Source organism: Marmota flaviventris, chromosome 1 (assembly GCF_047511675.1).
Source record: "Marmota flaviventris isolate mMarFla1 chromosome 1, mMarFla1.hap1, whole genome shotgun sequence".
Taxonomy (NCBI): domain Eukaryota; kingdom Metazoa; phylum Chordata; class Mammalia; order Rodentia; family Sciuridae; genus Marmota; species Marmota flaviventris.
In genome coordinates this window covers 176,556,075-176,566,093 of record NC_092498.1, presented here as the reverse complement: position 1 = coordinate 176,566,093, position 10,019 = coordinate 176,556,075, and positions in this window count along the sequence as shown.

Here is a 10,019-nt window from a genome sequence, read left to right as displayed (position 1 = left end):
GAAATGGCTATCTCTCAAATTAACAAGTGAATCAAAACACTGGACAGGGAACAAATGAAACATAACCTTTGATTCACCTCTTTAACAACTCTTTGTTTCCCCTGGTGGGCAGAATCAAAGCCTCTGGGACAGGGGTTCCTTGTGTTTCTCCTTTACTAGCAAAGCAATAAAACTTTTTTTGTTTTTCTCAAAACCAGTGTCCTCCTTATTAGATTGATTTAAGGAACAAGGACTGAACATTCAGTAATAGTACTGCAACTCCTATACTTACCTAAAAAAGCACTTTCATATACCCGAGTTTCCCCAAATGGTCATTTGGCGGGGGTGGGGGAATGGGGTGGGGGAAGCTGGTGGGGGAGATGATGATCCTTCTCCATTTTGACAGGTGATGTGCCTAGAATAAACCTCATTTTGTTCTCACCAATTCTCAATTACTAAGTGTTGGCTTTTGAGTAACAATCAGACAAACTTTGTTTCATTAAAAAAATGCATTATTTGCTTTTCCTATGTACGGACAAAACAAAAAATAACTTTATAACTGGTTCAATATAGAAGTCTTCAGGATAATAGTCTTGGTTGAGCCAGCTGTGGTGGTGCAATCCTGAAATCCCAGCAGCTTGGGAGGCTGATGCAGGACAGGATGGTGAGTTCAAAGCTAGCCTTAGCAACTTAGTGAGGCCCTAAGCAACTCAAGGAGACCCTGTCTTTAAATAAATAAAATATTAAGAGGCCCTGTGGATGAGGATCAGTGGTAAATTGCCCCTGGGATGATAAAACAGGGAGAGAGAATGGAGAGAGAGGGTACAAAGGAACCATTTACATTTTAAATTCCAATCCCCTTTTCCATATGTCTAATATATGACATTCAATAGGAGCTTTTGAATTGAAAAAAATTTTTTGCACAACTATTTAAAGTTATATGTTAGAATAATAATGTAATTTTTTAAAAAAATATATTCATTGCTTAGAATATACATGAAAGAATTTCTTTGGCCAACATCAGGCAGTGTTGACCAATAGTAGGCAGATTTTAAAAGGCTGCTGGATGAGGCTTTATTGATATTTTCTTCCCGGGCAGAACCCTTAGACCTGCAGAGTGGGTTTAAGGATAAGCGAGAGGGGACTGGACTGGACTGAAATTTTTATTGGGCTTAGGGCAGGAAGGGAGGGCTTGGACAGAAAATTGAGTTTTTTAGAGTCTCTTGACCTACTGGGGTTGGTTGAGAGAACTTGCCAAGACCCAGGATTGGCCAGGAGACCCTGCTGATTGACAAGCGGTTCTGTTGGCACCTGATTGGTGGTTCTTTGGCACTTGCAGGTTGCTTAATCACCTCAAACCAACTTAACAATCTGCATTTGCCAAAAATAATTTTTTTTTTAAATTACTCCTCAGTTTTCCATGACTTAGCGTTTTAAAGTAGACTGAAGACCATGGAACTCTAAATTAATCCGGAAGAATATTCTGGACAGGATACTAATAATCAATGGTTTCTCCATTTCAACATCTTTAATAATTCTCCCTGGCATAAGTCACTTGTGAGATTATAATGCAAAAGGGAAGATTAATAAATATTTCCTTTCACTGTGATAAAGTAAAATTAATGAAATAGAACCACAACTACAATGAGTTGCATTTCAAGAACAATTTGTAAAATTTGAATATTTGCTATTCAGACAGTGAAAAACTGAAATTAATCCTTACCAAGGATACCTTTAATCTTATTCCCATTGCATAAAATACTTGTAAAACATTTGCTCTTTCCTTATAATATTTTTTAAAATAATAGGAGACAATATTATAAGTTTGTTAATTGAAGAACAAATAACAAACTAAGCTAAGGATTAACAAAGAGAGAGAGAGAGAAAGAGAGAGTATTGATACTGCCAGTTATCGGTGATGAGTTCTGCTCCCTTATATGTTGAAGTTTGAACATTAGAGAAGCATGCAGAGGAAAGTATATAAAGCAGGGTTTATTTTAAAAGGGATAACATAGACTTCTCCCGGAGGGTGAAGGGGGCCATAGCTGATATCCTGGTATCCCTAGAAGTGAGATGTTCTACCTTTTTATAGGTCTTAGGCTTCCTTTGTTCTCCTGCTCACTTCCCATTATCTTTCTCCTTAGGATTAAGGCTTAAGTGACTAGGCCTAGGAAATGCTTGGTGGGATGACCAAAAGGTGGGAAACAGGTGGGCTGAAGCAGGGAGCTCAGGATGGAGCAGCCCAGTCCACATTAATTAATAATATTATAGCTCCTTGTAGGGAGGGGCAATTCCTGAGACAGGTTACCTTAACAACAGGTTGGAGCAGGGGCAGGTTCTTGAGAAGGGTGAAGGAAGGGCTCTGAAGGAATTTCAGTCCCTCAGGGGACAGTCTCCAACTTGTGGACTCACTCAAAATTGGCCTTCTTAAACCGACCTGACTCGCTTTACGTATCTATACTGACTGCCTGTTTAATTATGGCTTCAGTATGAGACTCTGTAAGTCTATGAAAAATTTGGTTTGGTGAGTTTATAACATGAATGCCAAGGTGCTTCAAAGAATCAAACACGCACTTAGAAGCAGTTTGCAAGGCAAACTTTACTTCTGTTGAAGGGTGTATTACCAAAGAAAATTTGGCAAGCAAACACTCCTGCACAGGCAGTTCACCCGCTTTTATCGCTAATGTAGTGATGCTACAGGATCTATGCAATTGGGTAATTTTAAAATTGAGGTAGGCAAACAGAATTGTTTATAGTTAAAATTGCTACAATTGGCACTTACTTCCCAATAAGGCTAAATACTGTGTTTTGTAAGTGGACTACTAGACTGTTTCTCACATGTCCCCCCCACTCCTTTTAATATCTTTTGGACTCATTTTAATTTGTGTTCTTGTACCCTTTGTTATTGCCATCTATCCTAGATATATTAAAGTTTTGAGGTGGAAATCACCCATGTTAATGAGTTTTCTCCTTTTTAACAGTTTGGATACTCATCCCAGTGATTAGAAGCACTTGATAATATCCTTTCCATCTTGGTTAAAGTTTGTCTTCTTTCCAGATATTGCTTATAATCAAGTCACTAGGCTGAAAGTGATGAATTGTGAACTCTAGAAGGGGCGTCTGAGCAACAGCTCCTAAGAATCATACCAGAGTGGGAAATTAAGCACAGAGAGGTCTCAAATTGATGCAGAATAAACTTGTCCTTTTGACAGAGCTTGTTTTTATATTTATCAGGTACTCTTGTAGTTGTGTATAAAAGCCCTTCCTTTACAACCTCCCAGTTTTACTTCTTTGGGGGAAAACTGACAAAAATGTACACTTCAAGTGAAAGAAACATTGTCTTATCTTTCAAAAATCCACGTATGGCTGTGTTTTGTTTACATTCTCCTGCCAGATATTTAAGACCAAGTTGGTCTAGATTGACATTTTTCCTATCTACTGTCAGCTGAAATATGTCAGGGGTCACTCTTGGGAACTTGTGAGAATCCTCTTGCTTCCTTTTGCTTTTCCTCTACCAGTTGTACCATCTGCTAAGATGAATCAGGTCTTGCTTACCACCTGTAGCTTCCCTTGGAAGCATTAGCGACACTTTCCTCTCCAAAGACTCTTTTATTTGCAGAGTGTGCACTGGTTGGCTTCCTGTTCTCTAGGGTCCTCTGGATCCTCCAGATTGGGAGATCAGGTGACTCATGAGAGTTGAAGGTTCATTACAGGAGTCCTGTCATTCCCTGGATCCTGGCAGACTTTAGAAGGCAAGGGCTAAATATTGGCTACTTTTTCCTTGGCCCTTTTACTCCCTTAAATTTGGTCTCTAAGCTTTGGTTTCAAATATCCAGCATATCAGTCTCACTAGCCTGAAAGTAGAAGTACTGGGTTTTCATTTTGATGTCTATAATTTTATAATTACCCCTCCATTTAATTACGATCAGTATTAGTACTAGAATTCAGCTTTATATACTATTTGTCTTATAGGTGATGGCTTATTATCTCCAATTAACTCAGGATGTTCTACTAGAAGGAGTGGTTCTGCAAAACATTAACAGGCAACAGTTATAATGTTTACAAGGAAAATACACAATAAAATTAACAGGAGCAAACACATGCAGTTTGTTTAATAGCTATGAACTAAGAAACATGGTTTTTATAATCCTAAACCGTTACTTAGTTATGTATTATACCCCCTGTTTATTTTGAGATCATAGCAATCTTTACAACAAAAATCTAACCTTTGAACATAACACTAAATGAGTTAAAGTCTATCATACTTTGCAGCCAGCCTATTATTGAATAAGGTGCTAAGTAGAACCTTATCTCAGGTAAGGTGGAGCTCCTGACAAATAACACTATATAACATTACATCTGAAACAAGAATCAAAAACAAAACAAAACAAAACTAAAAGAGCTCCTAACTTTCGTTTTGTGGAAAAGTGGAAGAATGTTTCCATGTTTTACAAGGTTAATGTTTAAGCAAATTAGGCTCTCCTTATTATCTTTCAAAAACAATTCACATTTCCATCCCACTGTAAAAAGTAACACAAAATTCTATATATATCTTATTGATAACAGGTTACCTTTATCAAGTTACAGAACATTAAACAACATAAATAAATCCCCAATTAAATTTGCTATTTCTATATAAATTTGAAGGAGATTACCCCTACAGACCACTTTAGCTTGGAGAATACTAGTTTGGTAAAGTTTTCCCCTAAGCTTTTAGATGTATACATATCTTTAGTAATATATATTTAGGGTGACTCAATCTTGTTTTAAATTAGCTGACTCGATTCTTGTTTTAAAAATTTGTTGAGAAGAGAATGGATACCAATTAATGACTCTCTTATAAACATATACATATGTTTCCCCTGGGGCAAGTAATTCCTTTTTAAGCAAGATGTTAGTTAGATAACATTAATCATCTTTTTCAGGGTCCCTTTGGCCAAAATGACTTTACTTACTTTTAAAGGACTTCTAGCAGATCAGTCTTTGTTTCCTTTATCCAGGAAGCACTCACAAATAAAGTTCTTAGGTGAGAATGTTATCTTTCCATTTATGCAACAAATTGTATCTCAGAGAGAGATTGGATAATCTGGCATATTAAAAAAAAAAAACAAAAAACAAAAACAAAAAAAAAAAACTGCCCTGTTCTTCACCCTCCACGTGCATTTATGGGGTTGGAGTACAGGATATTGTTGAGCCTGACCTGTATATACTGCCATCATTACCACTGTTTATTTTTCCTGCTTAAGACTTTAAAAAGACAAGACTTGCTCATTGAAACCTTTCCATTGTCCTTCCCTGTACATTGGCCTAAAATTTTTATTCCCAAATTACTTCTGGGTTCTTGCAATTAAATATCCCCCTGTGTACTCAAACCACCCTCCTTATTAAAGATTTCCTATACACCCTAGGCCCCCCATTTGCTCAATCCTCCTTATGGGGAATTATTTATTTTTTGCACACACCCCCATTCTGCTTTCCTGGGTGTGGCCTCATGTTTCTTGAGTTTCAACCCCCTCTTCTTTCAGAGCATTTTTTGCACTTGTGTCTCAGACATACTACACAACCTTCAGGATGTACCAACAAATAAGGAAGTAGTTCTTTCTTGAAAATAGATTTTTCTACCTTGTTCCAAGCACAGTGTTACCTGGTCACCATGGTGTTTGCTAAGGCCCTTTCCCTGCATTGCCAATCTACTTTTGATTATGGGTCCGTTGTCAGACTCAGGGATGACAGTTTCCTCCCCTACTCCAAGGATGCTGAAATAAGGCAGTGGGAAATCTCATCTAAGGAGGGAGTCCCCATGATACTCTAGTTGATGTATGGAAAATTATGTTGGGTACCAAGATTGTTAAAAATACCAGGATGGTGCAAAGAATCAAACATGTGCTCAGAAGGAGCTTGGCAAGCTAAACTTTACTGCTGCACAGGGAATGTTACCAAAGAAAATCCAGCAAAAAAGCACACTTGGGCAAGCAGTCCACCTGCTTTTATCCCTAATGCAGTGCTGCCCCTTACCCTGATAGGAGGAACCTGGGGTTATAATCTACATGATTGGCTAATTTTAAAATTGGGTCAGGCTATAGTTAAAATGGCTACAATTTGGATTTTTTTACCTTAATTTTATTTATTTATTTATTTTTATGTGGTGCTGAGGATCGAACTCAGGGCTTTACATGTGCTAGATGAGCCACAACCCCAGTCCCTACAATTGGATCTTATATCCTAATTAAGGCTTAGTACTACATTTTGAAAATGGACTGCAGAGCATTTTATTCTCACCTATGGTAGAGGTCATTTGTAAACTTCCATGTGAATGCCTCCCCCTCATATTGCAAAATGTGGCAGATTTGTTAAATTTGTCCAAATTCCCTTTTCAAGGATTATATCTAAAGTTTTCGTCAGATTCTTAATGACAGCCACAATTACTGAAAGGTTAAAAATTTCTATTCTAGAAAAAATTTATTCAGACCTCCTTGTCTGCTGATTTTATTCCATTCAATCTTTTGGACTATTTATAGCAGAGAAGAGTGCTGAGCCATCATAGAAACTGAAGAAAACTGGCGAGACAGGCAGATCTGTCTGAAAAATCACCCTGGAAACTCATGCCCTGTTGACTGAACACCAAGCAATTTGGAAACCCTATCTTCCCACCCACTTATGCCATATTCCAGCAAAACAGGAGGCATCACGATTGAGTTTCTCATGGGACAAATGGCCTTTTCTCCCTGTTCAGGAGCAGCCACAATTACTCCTTACCAATGATGCTTGCATTTGGTGCCTCCATCCAGGCTGCCTGGCACCTCCTTCAGCAGATTATTTTTCACTTTATCAGGAAGGAGAAAAATAGAAAGATGGCATCCTTTTCCTATAGAGTAGACACATATATTCTTTAGAGAACACTGCTATGAGGGCTATGTGATGATATTGAGAATCAGAGAGCATATATCTTTAAGAATCTTGGGTGCTGTTATGGTCTGGATGTGAGGTGTCCCCCCAAAAGCTCACATGTGAGATAATGCAAGAGGGTTTGAAAGAGAAATGAGTGAGTTATACCCTTATCCTAATCAGTGAATTAAACCCTTATGGGATTAACTGAGTGGTAACTGGAGGCAGGTGGGGTATGGCCAGACTAAGTGGTTCCTTAGGCGGCATGGCTATGGGGTGTATATTTTGTATCCAGAGCATGAAGTCTTTCTCTTTCTGCTTCCTAATCAATATGTGAGGTGCTACCCTCTGCCACACACTCCACCATGATGTTCATCTTCAACTCCAGCCCCGAGGAATGAAGTCTGCTGTCCATGGACTGAAACCTCTAAAACTGTGAGCCCCCAAATAAACTTTGCTTCCTTTACAGTTGTTCTGTTTGGGTCTTTTAGTCATAGCAGCAAAATAGCTGACTAAAGCAGGTGCCAAGTTCCTCAGTAAAGACTATTCCTATTGTCAATACATACTGTAAGATGCTGTGGAATTTTTGCATAATTTTAGGGAAATACAGTTGGTTATACAAGAGGGAAATACATTTATGAATAATTTTGATCACAAAATTATTCAAATATCTACTTTAATCTTATCATAATATATATAGAGAGATGTTTTCTCTGATTTTCATGATGTTTATGATCTTGCTGAGAAGAAAATTCTTTGCAATTTAGGATTTTAAAGACAGAAAGAAATGTAGTGAACTTGAAAGAGAACAGCAGAGGGTAAATAGAAGGCAGGACGCCATCCCTAATTCATCCTATGTGGCATGTATGCATCCTGAGTAGGTTCATACCATATTCAAAAAAGCACTGCTTGTAAAACAAAAAGATCAGTTCCACCTAAGCCCAAGGACCCTAGTAACTCTCACACAGTGCCCCTTATAAAAAGAAAACAACATAAAGTGGCGGGAGATATGTCCCTATCAATACTAGAAAATTAAGCACAGCTTGTCCTGAGTATTAAAAGGCATTTGTCAAATGCCTGAGATGAGTAATATTTATTGAGAACAGCAGATGAGGGAGATCAATTGAATTTGAAAAGAAGTACAAGTGAGTTGTGAGACATCACCTGGAGCAGCCCAGGAGCACTGGTGAGGGCAAATGTCTGGGCCACATGCAACAGGGTGTCAGCAACCGAAGCCAAGGATGTCAGGAATTTCAAGGGTAATAACATAATCTGCACTGTCCATCCAAAAGCATTTGCAGCCATTGAAATATAAATGTAGGGATAGATTTTAACATAAAAGCTAATTACAACAAAAATGAAATGATCTATACCTTTTATAGCATGCTCTTTCACTTGATCGTTTGTCTCTTAGATATCTTTCCAAATCACCTTCAGACTGTGGACTCACCCAGCTAGAGCTCATCGTGCTGAGCACATTCTCACGCTGGGCTTTACTCTTGTAAAGGCTAGGCTCTGGAGATCCTTTCTCCATCCACATGATCTGCATCAACCCTTGTCCTGGTCCCTTCTCACTTGCCAACAAACACCCTTTTAAACATAGTCCTCTGTTCCTTAAAGACACATTATCACCCATCACTCTATAAACTGACCCTACTTCACTTTTCTGGATAGCGTGTATCACTTCTCTCTTGACATTTTATATGTGTTTATTGTATACCCTTCTTACCAAAATATGAGCTCCAGGAATAACAAAGATTTTTAGATTTAATTCACTGCCATATATACTCCATGGCCATTGGTTTTAAGTAGATTCTTGATAAATATTGTTGAAAGGATGAATATATCAATTATTTAAGTTGCTTATCAATCAAAGTGACCTTGTGATACCTAACTTTGTCTTTCATACATTAAAATGGTGATAAAAATGCTCCCTTATCTGCATTGTAAATGTAAAGATAACAAGAGATTTTTATCAATAATAATAACTGATACTTATTGAGAATATGCTGAGTAGACTCCTCCTTTAATCTTCTGTTTAACCTATTCATTGATTATAGTTAAACCCATTGTGGAAGAGGAAGCTGAGGCTCACAGAATTCAGAACTTATGTGAATGATGTTTTATCCTAGTCAGCAAGACGCCAGAGTACTCTCCTCAAAACTGCCTCATGCTACTTCCTTTAATACATATAGGATGAGTTCAACTAATGATGATATTAATGTTGTAAGGTCATTACTATAATTTTTTTTTGTAATCACATAGTATTCCATCACAGAGTTACAGTACATTTTATTTTACAAGTTCCTGATTGTTTATTTAAGCTGCTTCATTTTTTTAAAAAACAAAAATCATTGCAGGTAGTGTTTCAATGGAATCCTTATATATTTGTCAGTATATAGAAAATATACCTATAGAACACATTTTCAGAAGTGTAACAAGTGGGCCAAGCTTTTTAAGCTTTGATAGCTCTAAGTTTCATTTCCAACAGATGGTACTTTTTAACTTTCTATACCAAGACAGTGTATTGTATGTATTAATTGTTCTCTTATGCTTTGTTCTCACCATGACTATTTCATTTTATAAAGGAAACTTGGAATTTACTATCAAGAACTTACAAAGACATAATCTTTTTTGCAAAACCAAATTTATCCCCCCCCCCTCTCTCTCTCTCTCTCTCTCTTGTTAAGGGGTATTTAACCCAAAGGCACTTTACCACTGACCACTTTGCCACATCTCTGCATTTTTAATTTTATTTTGAGAGAGGGTCTTATAAATTGCTTATGGCCTAGCTAAGTTGCTGAGGTTGGCCTTGAACTTGAGATCCTCCTGCCTCAGCTTCTCGAGTTGCTGAGATTACAGGTGTGCACCAACACTTTCAGCTTCATACTGGCCTCAATACTTGAACCATGTTGTATGGCTTTCATATTTTTTTTTAAAGAAACTGTTACAATATCTTTGAAACTTTTGATTCCAAACGTAAACCTTGATATTTATTTTCATTTTAAGAAAGGTGTAAATGTCTTGGCTGTTTAATCTTTAAATTTCTAAGTGATACAAAAGGACTCTTGTAAATTATTTGCTATTCAGGCCAGTAAATATCTTATATGACTTGCCCTAAATTATCTTGAGCAAGGAACTTCTGAAATGTTTAT